This window comes from Aedes aegypti, chromosome 3, assembly GCF_002204515.2.
Source record: "Aedes aegypti strain LVP_AGWG chromosome 3, AaegL5.0 Primary Assembly, whole genome shotgun sequence".
Classification (NCBI taxonomy): Eukaryota; Metazoa; Arthropoda; class Insecta; order Diptera; family Culicidae; genus Aedes; species Aedes aegypti.
In genome coordinates this window covers 360,504,732-360,516,394 of record NC_035109.1, presented here as the reverse complement: position 1 = coordinate 360,516,394, position 11,663 = coordinate 360,504,732, and positions in this window count along the sequence as shown.

Here is an 11,663-nt window from a genome sequence, read left to right as displayed (position 1 = left end):
CCGTTGATGCAATTTATCGAGACAATTTTTCATGTGATTTCAAAATATTGATAGTTTATACGTAATAGGAAACGATTTTCAGTTCGCGGAATACTAGCCGCCATCTTTCTTTTGATCAAATAATACGACCGTGACAGACCTTTAAAATTAAGCTTATTATCGATAATTTAAGTTTATTTGCTCCACTTCTTCGATATAATTGTTTGAAATTAGCTCTGACTGATTTATGGCATAAGCAATAGATCAACGCAGATACGTTTATTTACCAGGAACAGGTACATGTCGACATATGTATGCATATGTCGTTGCAACCAAACCGATGACGATGTAGGATTTATGTGTATGCTGAATTATGTCGATGCGCCTTAACAGCCGTCGTAAAGTAATTGATTTAACTACACCAGGGAGAAAACCTATAATAGTGTCCGGCCCGCTCGTAATTGGCGCGCACCAACATACATACCACTCCTCCGAGGGCAATCATCGCGTTGTCGTGGCCAGCCAGCCACAGGGTTGTTGGTTAATATACGCTAATTATTATTACTGGAACTAATTACTATGAATATACAAATATATGCACGGCGGCACGACAAACAATACATGGATTTTCTGATACAACTACTCGTTGGACTAATTAGCTAATTATAGAAGATAGATTGTTTGAACCAGGGCAACACCCCTGATGTCGAGATAAAGTGCTGAGAAATAAATGCACAGGCTACATAATTTTCTATATATTTAAAATCTGAAATATTTTGATAAAATTGTTTGAAAATAAAAAAATGATGGAAGGATTTTGGCACGATTATTTAATGCACAATATAATATACAGTCGACTCTCCACATCTAGATATTCTACATCTCGATATCTCTTCCTATGTCGATGATATTTTCGGTCCCCTCAAACTGCATACATTTCCACTCTCCATGTCTCGATATCTCTCAATCTCGATGTAATTTTCGTTCCCTATTTTCTCTCCGTATGCCGATAAGGTGTGGCCCATTTAGAATCAGAATATACACAAATTGGAATCATTTGGATATAATTCAACAAAAATGAATTATATATATTCATATATTCTATAGAAAAATGAATTCTGTTTTAACTCAAATGTTGCATTACAGGGTGTCCGTAAATTATCCGAACAGCAAAATATGAGAAAGATGATCTCGTATTGATAACAATAAAAAATTAATGTCTATGTACCTTTCTAAATACATCTATATGTTAACACAACATACACATTTAAATAATTTCGAAATTGTTGCTTCTTACTGAGACAGGCAAATTTGAATTTTTCGGAGGCGATTTTTCTGAGGGCCGCTAGTCATACAAGAGATGTTGTGGCCCTAAAATCTAAAAGAGATGAATCCAAATGTCCCATTATTCTTTGAAGCAACCTACAATTTAATGGTTTCAAGTTAGACTGGAAATAGAAAATTATACGGTTCAAATCCAATGAGTTCTGTGAACATTTCTCTTTCGTCATAAAGCTCGAAAAACAACTCCCTTTAAGACACCTCAACACATTTGGCTTGGTTTCACAAATATTTGATATCGGAAATGTGTCAAACTTACAACCTAATATTATAATAGGGTAGTGTTTTAAACCATGCAAGAATACTGAATTTATTCTGCTTGATTGCATACAGCCATGTCTTCAAAGTTTGTACGGATAATTTGCGGACACCCTGTACTTGTAAGCTTCAAAGGAAAACAATAAAAAAAAATATTTATCACCTTTTATAAGAAATTATCTGACTTTTCCCGGAATACGTTTAATTAATTTGCGCACACTACTTTCATCTATATTTTTGACAAGTTCATCCCATTAAAATTACAATTTTTCGATGTTTTGGCGATACTTTGATTGGCTCTTAGCTTCCGCTTCATAATAGCCCAAAATCTCTTAATTGGGCTGAGCTGGGGTCAATTACGTGGGTATCACCTATCATGAAAATATCCTTAAATTCCATCAACACTTGATCAAACAACTTCATGGTACGGAATTTGGCCACATTTCTCTAATTTTGTTTCCTATTTGGTTGTCTGCAGACATGGTATTGCTGTTTGCATTTGAGATGCAAATTTTGACTAAACGTCCTCCAAATGCGGTAAAACAAAACAATCAAAGGACACCTAGCAAACGTTTTTCAAAATCACCGCCGACCTAGCATGAAAAATCTATCTTTGACATCGCATTTCTTGTAGAAAATCTTACCGCATTTGGTGTTCCCGCATTTGATATTTGCGTTTCAAATGCACACAGCAATATGATCGAAGGCTTCAATATCCGAAGTCGAATCCTTTGCACGGTACTGCACGGCAAAAAATTCGGTTTTGGCCAAATGGTCCTGATCACGCATTGAAGGTACCCTGCACCCCCGCTAACCATCGAGGTTCATTTTTAATTTGAACATTTAGTCACCCTAGAATCGTGTTTCTAGCTACCCCTTTCACTGTTTTGTTTTGATTCTGTGTTCCGTTCTACAGCGTTTCATTTCATTTTACTCCGTTCCATGAGCCAAATGACGTATGAACCATTTTTAATCTGAACGATGTGCAAATTAGCGGGGTACAAATTAAAAAGTGTTCAGATTAAAGGCCGGTTTGCTACTGACAAGAAAAGGAATCGCCTATCTCGATGCGTGGAAAATTTCTCCCAAGAAATGGTCAAGAAAATCACTTTTTTCTGATCGCAGTACGCAGTTGAGAAGAAATGTCACTTCAAAGGGGGCTCTCTGTAGGAAATTTCTTGACCCTTTCAGTCAAGGAATTTCTTTACTTTTCTTGAGCGAAACAGCATACTTAGCTTAAAGCTAAGTATGCTGTTCTGCTCAAGAAAAGTAAAAGAAATGGTCAAGAAATTTTCTACAGCGAGCTCCATTTGAAATGACATTTCTTTTCGACTGCGTACTGCGATCAAAGAAAACTGCTTTTCTTGAGCATTTCTTGCAAGAAATTTCCCACGCATCGAGATAGGCGATTACTTTTCTGTTGAAGTACATACTTCGCTTAAAGGTGGTCAAAGCAACGGGGGTACCCGGAATATGCAGAAGAGAATGAAGCAGTCAAACATAGCGGCAATACAGGTTTGTTGATTGAGTAATACCTTTAGTAACGCATTCCGCAGATTGCTGCGTTGAAACATCGTGTTCCTTTTCTTTCCCTATAACTCCAAACCAATTTCAACTCTTCCTTTACAAACACTCCTTATCCAGGCGCTAAAACTTCCTTCAACTCTAGTCCTTTCCTTTCGCCTTCACTGGTCACATTCAATAATATGCACAGGTCTGGGGAAAAAGTGTTATTTATGCGATTGTTACAATAGTGTTTGTAGTTCATGTTGTTTAACTTATAAATTAACGCACATATAATAATTTCAGCGTGTGACCAATCGATAAGGTTTTCAGCTCAAACCGCTGTCTGGTTCTCTAGATTTGTGCTCTTGAAAATTTGAGGTTTGGATTCGATGCATCGTCACCTTAATTTCATTTGATGACACATGATTGTTGATTATTAGTGAATCCTTTATTCTTAAAAAAAAATACTCATTCTATATACAGTTAACTCTCTCTTACTCAATATTCCGTATCTCGATATCGAGTTAGAGAACCATAGTAAAAGTTGGTTCTCACGGCTAGCTAGTCCCTTGGAACGCAGTTGCACTGCTTTTGTGTTCTGTAACTCGATACCTCCCTAACTCGATGGTCCCTTCAGTATCGAGTAATGGAAAGATGACTTTAGTAATAAGTATTATTGAATCGATTTCTTTTCCCAAACAGATATTCAAGATCGCATAATAAAAATCAAAATCTCCAACAAATTTCAAATATGAAGGGGAAGATGGTCCAATTCGGACCATCAAACATTTCTCAATACTGGCGCTACTGTAATGATCGTGTGTACCGTTTTTCTAGCCCCCGTCTGGCTAGGATCTAACACTATAAATTTGACGCCTTTTAGTTGATTCGTTTGATTTTTAGACAAGTTTGTTATTTTGAAGTGCCCTAGTGTGCTATCGGTTAGCATTATTTCTAAGCTCCTGTTATGGATAATAATTCTTCAATCTTCTGTGTTATTTTATAATCGAATCCTCCAAGCCTAAGCTGACCATAATATGTCGTTGGGTCCATGCAGGAGCCGTGATGAAATAACAAGACATTTAGATTTGATGTTGTCTGAATAATTTGGAAGCACTTGGTGCGCTTTAGCTGTTCAGAAAATGACGTTTTCACCTGTTTTCATCATCAAGCCTCCTTGATCAGATCGCGCACAGCTTGTTTCGAGTTATTCGCTCTTAATTCAACAGTTCAAAATGACCGAGAGGTAGCACGCCTAATCATCACTCGAAGGACACGAGTTCGAATCCCGATTAATACTTCTTTTACGTTGTCCCTAACAGGGAGTCTTAAAAAATCAATCAACTTTCAGCTTTTATTACTATTTTTGAACAATAAAGCACAAGCAGTTTCATGTACAACGAGAATGATGAAATGCATGCCATTCCTGGTATGCACTTCACATAAATAATCGTGAACATGTTCAGCCAAAGTGTGCTAAATGGGAGTAACTTGGTGCGCTCTTGCAGATCAAACTCATGGTTTTCTTCGATCGTCACATTATTTAACTACATCATTATTGTCTTTTCCAAATCTTTGAATGCGTGAGGGACTTGGTTTTATAACTTTTCTGTTGAAATAGATAATCCATCAAGAGAAAGTCGGTAGAATACGTTAGAATATGAATTGGCTTGTACCAATTCATACCACTACATTGTGGCCAGTTCTATGGAAAATTACAAATCTTCTCCGTTCATAGTGCATAAACCTTTGTGACAAGAATTCCAACATGTATGGCAATGATATGAACCCTTTTTTTCCTTTTTTTTTTCTTTGTTCTTGGAAATCATGAAACACATTCAGCCATACCGAACTGAAAACCATTTTCTTCAATTTTTGTTCAGCCAGAGTGAACTAAGTACCTCTTGATTTGAAATCAAATCTAATTAAATGGAAAATATTTGATGATTTTTTTTTTGAATATTCTATCTTGAGTTACTTGTTGGACCCTGTTAGTCATTCGTGAACGGTGAAATTTTCAAATGAGTTATTTGCGATTTATTTGCAGATGAGTGAACTTTAAACTTAAATATCTCAAAATAATACTTTTGGCACTTGGTGCGGTTTAGCAGAACCCCGACCATATGGTTTTGATATGTCTGTTTGTGCTCTACTAGTTTGAAAATCACAAAATGTGTGTTGGTCCAATCTGGACCTTTTGATATGGTTCAATACAGACCTCTTGATTTGCAATGAGCAGTCAGTCTATTTCATGAGCTTCAAACCGTGAAAGTTATCTCGACTTGGTAGAAGATCATGGAAGTTGTAATATTGATTGGTGGTGCCTTTGTTTCTGTTGCGGCCATGAACAAATCTAAAAAATACGATAGACCACAAAAAAATCAATAAATTTGCTACTTGGAAAGCATCTCCATCAATACAACAGCTTATTTTGGATACAGCTTTCCAAATTTGTTTGACAATACGATACAAAAAAAAAAAAGGTTTACGATTGCTGAGAACAATGCAATCAACTTCCCTTACCCGATATAATTGAGCTTGAGCTTGAGCTTGATTGGCCGCCCGTGGATGCACTCCAGTATCGCCAGATCAGCTGCACTTACACAAGGAACCAACCGAATGACTGCTTGGGACTAACAGGCATCCTCAGTGTATAAGTGCTGGTGATCTTCTATTTTTAGGCAACAATGGCACCTGCCACGTCAGAATGCAGACCAATGAGGGGAAGGGGGAGGAATTGATGATGCATTGAACTGGCTCCCACGTAGACCGTATATTCCACTGCATCCACGCCAGTTCATGCGGGAGTGTATGGATGGGGGAAAGGCATGGCAGAGAGGTTTGCTTTTGTGGTTAGCAGACTGCCTATGTATCAGGCGTGCGCGTGGAAGTGGGAAGCGTTAGGGAAACGGTTTCTTGTCCGTCTCTGGTTCTAGCGTTTGCTATGAACGAATAGTTTGAGTGTGATATATTTAGAATGGAAGATAGAAGCAAGTGAGAGATATACAACTACAAAGTACGAGGAAAGGGACGGGCCTGGGATTGAACCCATGACCTTCTGCATATGAAGCAGAAGCGGTAGCCATCAGACCATCAACCCCGTCTGAGCAGAAGCGGTAGCCATCAGACCACCAACCCCGTCTGCAACTTCCCTTACCCGATATAATGTGTTTAAACTTGAAAATTTGAAGTTTGGCTTCATTTTATAATCATTTCATTATAGCGCACTTTGACCCTAAAATGTATGTCGATATTTCTCTAACTTGATGTCCCAAGACTCGATGCTGTCTCCCTCAGTTTGCTAAACAAGTTCACCTATTCAACCCGATATTTTCATGCCATGTTCAATGTGTTGAAATTTTACTTTATTTCAAGCAAAATAGATTTTTTCCAATGTATTTTTTTCATTATAACAAAAAGCTCCAGAATAAAAACAAGTTTTCTTAATATCGATATATCCCGTACACGGTGGTCAGTTTGAAACCGAGTTAGGGAAAGTTCAGTGTACTCAATTTTTAACCAGTTTTGGATTTCATACACGGTTTTTTTTTTATAAAATTCACATTTTACTTGGGCTAGTTGTTACTCGAACTAAATAGGAATTTTTCACGCATTGAGTTTAATTTTTATGCTTGCACTTGTAGAAGAAGTTTAACAAGCTTTGATACCAAACAAATTGGGGATATATTTAATAACTACCATAACAAAAAACGATAAAATATATGGTGGTCCGAATGGGGGTTCGAATTGGAACAGGGTTGGTCCAATTCGGACCTTTTGGAGAATTTTGTTCAAACATGTCTAGTCATGTCCTCAAAACTATCTGAGAGAAAAGTGAGCGCACTAAAACAAGCTTTCAAGAATACATAAAACTTTTCGTGCCATTTACCGTGCTGAAAAGATATCGCCAAAAAACTGTTACTAGGTCCGATTTGGACCAGGTTCCCCTACTATCGAAATGAGTTAATATTGATTTTCTGTGTAGAGAATTTATATAGTTTAATCAAATTTATACCAAATAGTAAGCACAATACAAGTGTGAGGGACTCCAATAGTAATGTTGTTACCTGAAGATTAAAAAAAAATCTTTTCCCACAAGTTCTACCAACTTTCAATTTGATTTTTTCACTATCCCTTCCAAGACCAACTAAAAATTATGGCATCATGGTAATAACATTGGAAAATTTATATATATTTTTAAGTGCCTTAACTGTTCAACACAATATTTAGCATTTGCAACTCACGTTACATTCTTATCAATTGTCTTCATAGAACGATATTTTGTGAGACTTTCGCATTTATTTTCTTTTCGGCGTTTTGTCCCTACGACGTTTTATCCTTTCGACGTTTCGGCATTCGACATTTTGTCTTTCGACGTTTTGTCACCCAACTCTCGATGGTCCCTTCGATACCGAGACGTGGAGAATCGACTGTAATAATATATAATTTTTCGGGACCACAGAGAATAAAAATAAACTGGATCATGGGTCAGTATCCTTTTCTGTTAATATTAATGGTTTTGTAGGGTTTTTTAGGCTTATTATGTTCAAAATATATAAAACAATAACACAAAAAGTGGTTTGTGTTATTATTTCACTAGAACATAACGGCTAGTATTCACAGGAATGATAAAACTATTTGTTTTTGATGATGATAAGGTCTTGATAAGAACATATGTGCATAACTCTTCAAGAAACGAACTTTTCGAAACATTGCATCACGCATATATCTTCTTCTTAGCAGTTTACTAGAGGACACCCGTATCGAAATTTTTGTTTTCGTATGGTAAAACTACTTTGAGCGATGAATGATTGTTGCATAGTGAGGACAAGTGAATAGATTTAGCTGTTGCGCAATCAAATTTACCATTTTAGGTTGTAAATCATGTTATACTCATACTCATACCCACTATGGCGATAGGTGGTACAAAGGAACATTGCAGTAGCTAGGTTTATTTTCTGGAAGGACCCTATTGGGGGGCCTAGTAAATTCTTGGTTTATCGATGAAATGTCGGTCACATTTTTTATAAATTTCGTAGTTTGCATAGATTTGTATTGATTTTATTAGTTTGTTATTTTGTCTCATATCGCTGTACAGCAGTCATACTGATAAATTTCAATTTTCAATACGGAAAATATTCATTATTTGTGCAATTCAGTTTGTTTTTTCTTCAGTTTTAGTTTTTCTCGGAGGGCATCTTTGTGAGGAGGACTTATTGTGACTAAAGAAAAACAAAACTTTGGAAACGAACGCTAAGAAATAGTTTTACATAAACTCTACTTTCTTTGGTAAAGATTTGCCACAGGGATAGGGCTATTATGTTATACAGTATGGTCCATGAAAGAATGCGAAAATTGTTTGAACGTGAATTTAGCATCCCTATGCGTTATTTTCGTTATTTTTGTGAGTGAATATAATTTCTGAATACTGTAGTATATTCTGACACAACTTCGCTATCTAGGACAATTTTTGTCATATCTTTCTTACTGTCTAAAATAATGTAATAAAGCTTAGAAGTTAAAAGGTTTTATCCACTCAAAGTTAGAAACAGCTTCTGATTGTCGTATACTCTGGTGTTATACTTTCCACCTTCTAAAATCACACTTTATTGTTGAAAATAATAGTTTGTTCGGTATCCGAGGATGGAAGAGTTTTTAGACGTGTTTTTCATGGGCGCAATAAAATATTTTGCTGGGGTCAATTTTTTTAGGGCATTTACGTCTTATAAGATTGATATGCCTTCATTTTTTGATAAAATTTAATAAGAAATAAACACAGAGGTTTCTAACAGTTTTTTGAGGAAAAAATATGTGCCTTCGGGTAGAGACAACTTGTATCAATACTAGCTCATAGGTTTCGAGCAAAACAGAGCCGCTTATCACACTCATATGAAGGTTAAACCATGGTTCTCCAAAATGAGCCGTTTTTTTTTTTGAAAATTTGTTTAAGTCTTCAATGATCCACGTATAAACTAATTCTATTATTCGATATGGGCGAATACTGAAGACAGAAGTTTTCATCACAAAAGTGTTGAACTCGATGACTGCATGATTAAATTTGAAGGTATGCTTCCAATTCCTCTCTATTAAGGTGAAAGTAACTGACAAAAATTATGTCCAAGGCAAAATACTGAGTTTAAACATATTTTTAATGGCTATCCGTCCTGTAGCTCCTGTGACTGTCTTGGTACTGTCATTTTCAAAACACACCAAGCCGTTCCCATAGGGGACGTTAGCTACAAGGAAGGAAGTAATACTGTTTCATATGGTATGCCCTCTTCAACATCTAATTATTTTCTCTCGCCGTTCCCTTACGGTACCTATCCATCTAGTTTTCTTTGCTTTCTTCTCCATGCTCCCTCTTACTTCGAGTAAAATAGACCGATATGCCGATAAACAAATTCAAAAATATAATTATCACGGTCGATACCTTTGTATGTAAAATAACAGATTAAAAAATACAGATAATGAATAACATTTATGTTTCGATCACATTTTTCTTATAAAACTACCATTTAACATGAAATGACGGTTTTCGCATTTTTTATTGGCCATACTGTACATTGGTGAGTTGGGAATTCCACCGCATGAAGAAGCTATTACAGAATACGTTTTTTTTTAATCCCTCAAATTTCATAATTTGAGGAAGATATTCAAAAAAGCGAAACAAACAACTCTTAGATATGCACCAATGTGTGAAAAAAAAAACACAAAACGATTAACTAACCAAAAAGTTACAGCCCTTCAAAGTTCTAGGGGGTCATATTGACCCCAAAGAACAGACCAAGGGTTATTCTGATTTTACAAGAATAAATTCTCGAAAAATCTGTATCCAATTGCCTACAAGAATATCTTCAAGAATTTCAAATTTCAAATATTTTTGCATGATAGTCCTCTACGTACTTAGTACAAATAAATTCTAATTGTTAGTTTAAAATATAATCACTTTTTTTAGAGAAAATTCTCTAAGTGTTTCTTTATATATAGCTTAAAATTAATTTGATATTACTCCTCGCATTTCCTCAAAATTATATCACGAAAATAATATTAAATTTTTTTGTCAAAACTGCCTTCCTAAGAAATTTTTTAAAAGTTCAAACATTTCTATAAAGTTTCTAGTTGAATACGTTCAAATGTTCTCTCATAAAGTCTTCCGCAAAAATACTCAAAAAATTTCCGAGCAATTTGTTTAGGGATTCCTTTGGAGAATAATATTATTATTTCCCCTGTGATTCGTCCTAGAATTCTTCCGACAAATTCACAGGCGATCCATCCAAACATTCTCCAGAGATTTTTTTACTTTGAACAGCATTAGCGATTCTTCTGGGGATGTTTTAAAATGAATTTTTCAACAGATTTACACAAATAAAATCTTTATCTAATATATTGGTTCAAAAACTTCTCCAGGAATACCTCAATATTTTTTGAGAGTTTCTTCACAAATTACTCAACTGATCACTCCATATTTACCCGATTTATATCGAATTTATATAGTTTTGGAAGAACTTCTAATTTTTTGTTCGATAGTTTCAGTTTAAATTGTTTTTCAAAATACTAAATTCTTGTCGGGAAATTCTAGAATTCACCGTAGAATTTCTGAAACTTTTTGACGAAACTCCTAACGATGAACCTCACAGTAAAGCTTAGTTGTTTTTGAAAGATTTACTACAGATGTTCTTGTTTTTTTTTTTTCATTCGTCTTTCATAATGGACAATGATTTACGATAATGGGGATGGCATTTTTACTGGAGGTATTTGTATCTATCATATAAGAAAATTTTGTGCATGGATTCCGCAGTTGCATATACTATGGCTAACAGATTAAAATGAAAATCAATTTTTTTTTCTACTTGCAGAAATTTAAAACAAAATTTTTGGTCGGACTATACATAACTGTTATGGTAGTACTGCAGAAATTCAATGTGAAGATATTGGCAATAGTTTCAAAAACATTACCAAAGATGTTAAAATACGTAATGTAAGATTTTACCGAATTTAAATCTTGGATGAAATGTTTGCATTAGATTGAAAATTTGTTGTGTCAGAAATCGTGAGCCATACGTAAAGAATCCTGCAATTTTCACAACTCCTCGAATTAGATTTTTCCTTTATATTCTCTAAAATGTTGCTTTTTGGAGTATGAAAAAAATATTGTCCTGTACAAAGTTGCTCAAGAAAGCGTCATGTGAAGGAAAACGAAACAACAACATGGTGGAACAAGTACAAACAATAGATGGATAACGGAACAACTAAACTGCCCATAACTGCATAACAGTCACATTCGACATTTTTGACAAATTGGAATTAATACCATGGAGAGACATCAAATGATAAATACTTTCGATAAACTTAATGAAGTCTGTGAGATTGTTCTAGAAAATTCAAAAAAAAAAATACCAAGTTGTTTTGTCTCATTGGTAATTATAACCGCATAACAGTCACATTGGAATTATAAATGAGCCTCAATTAATTTTCTATTCGAATTATTTTCTGAATATTCATTTAGTATGCGATATGAGTTGTACAAAATATCACTCTCAAATAAGCACTTTTGAGTTCCTGGTATTTTTTTGAAATTT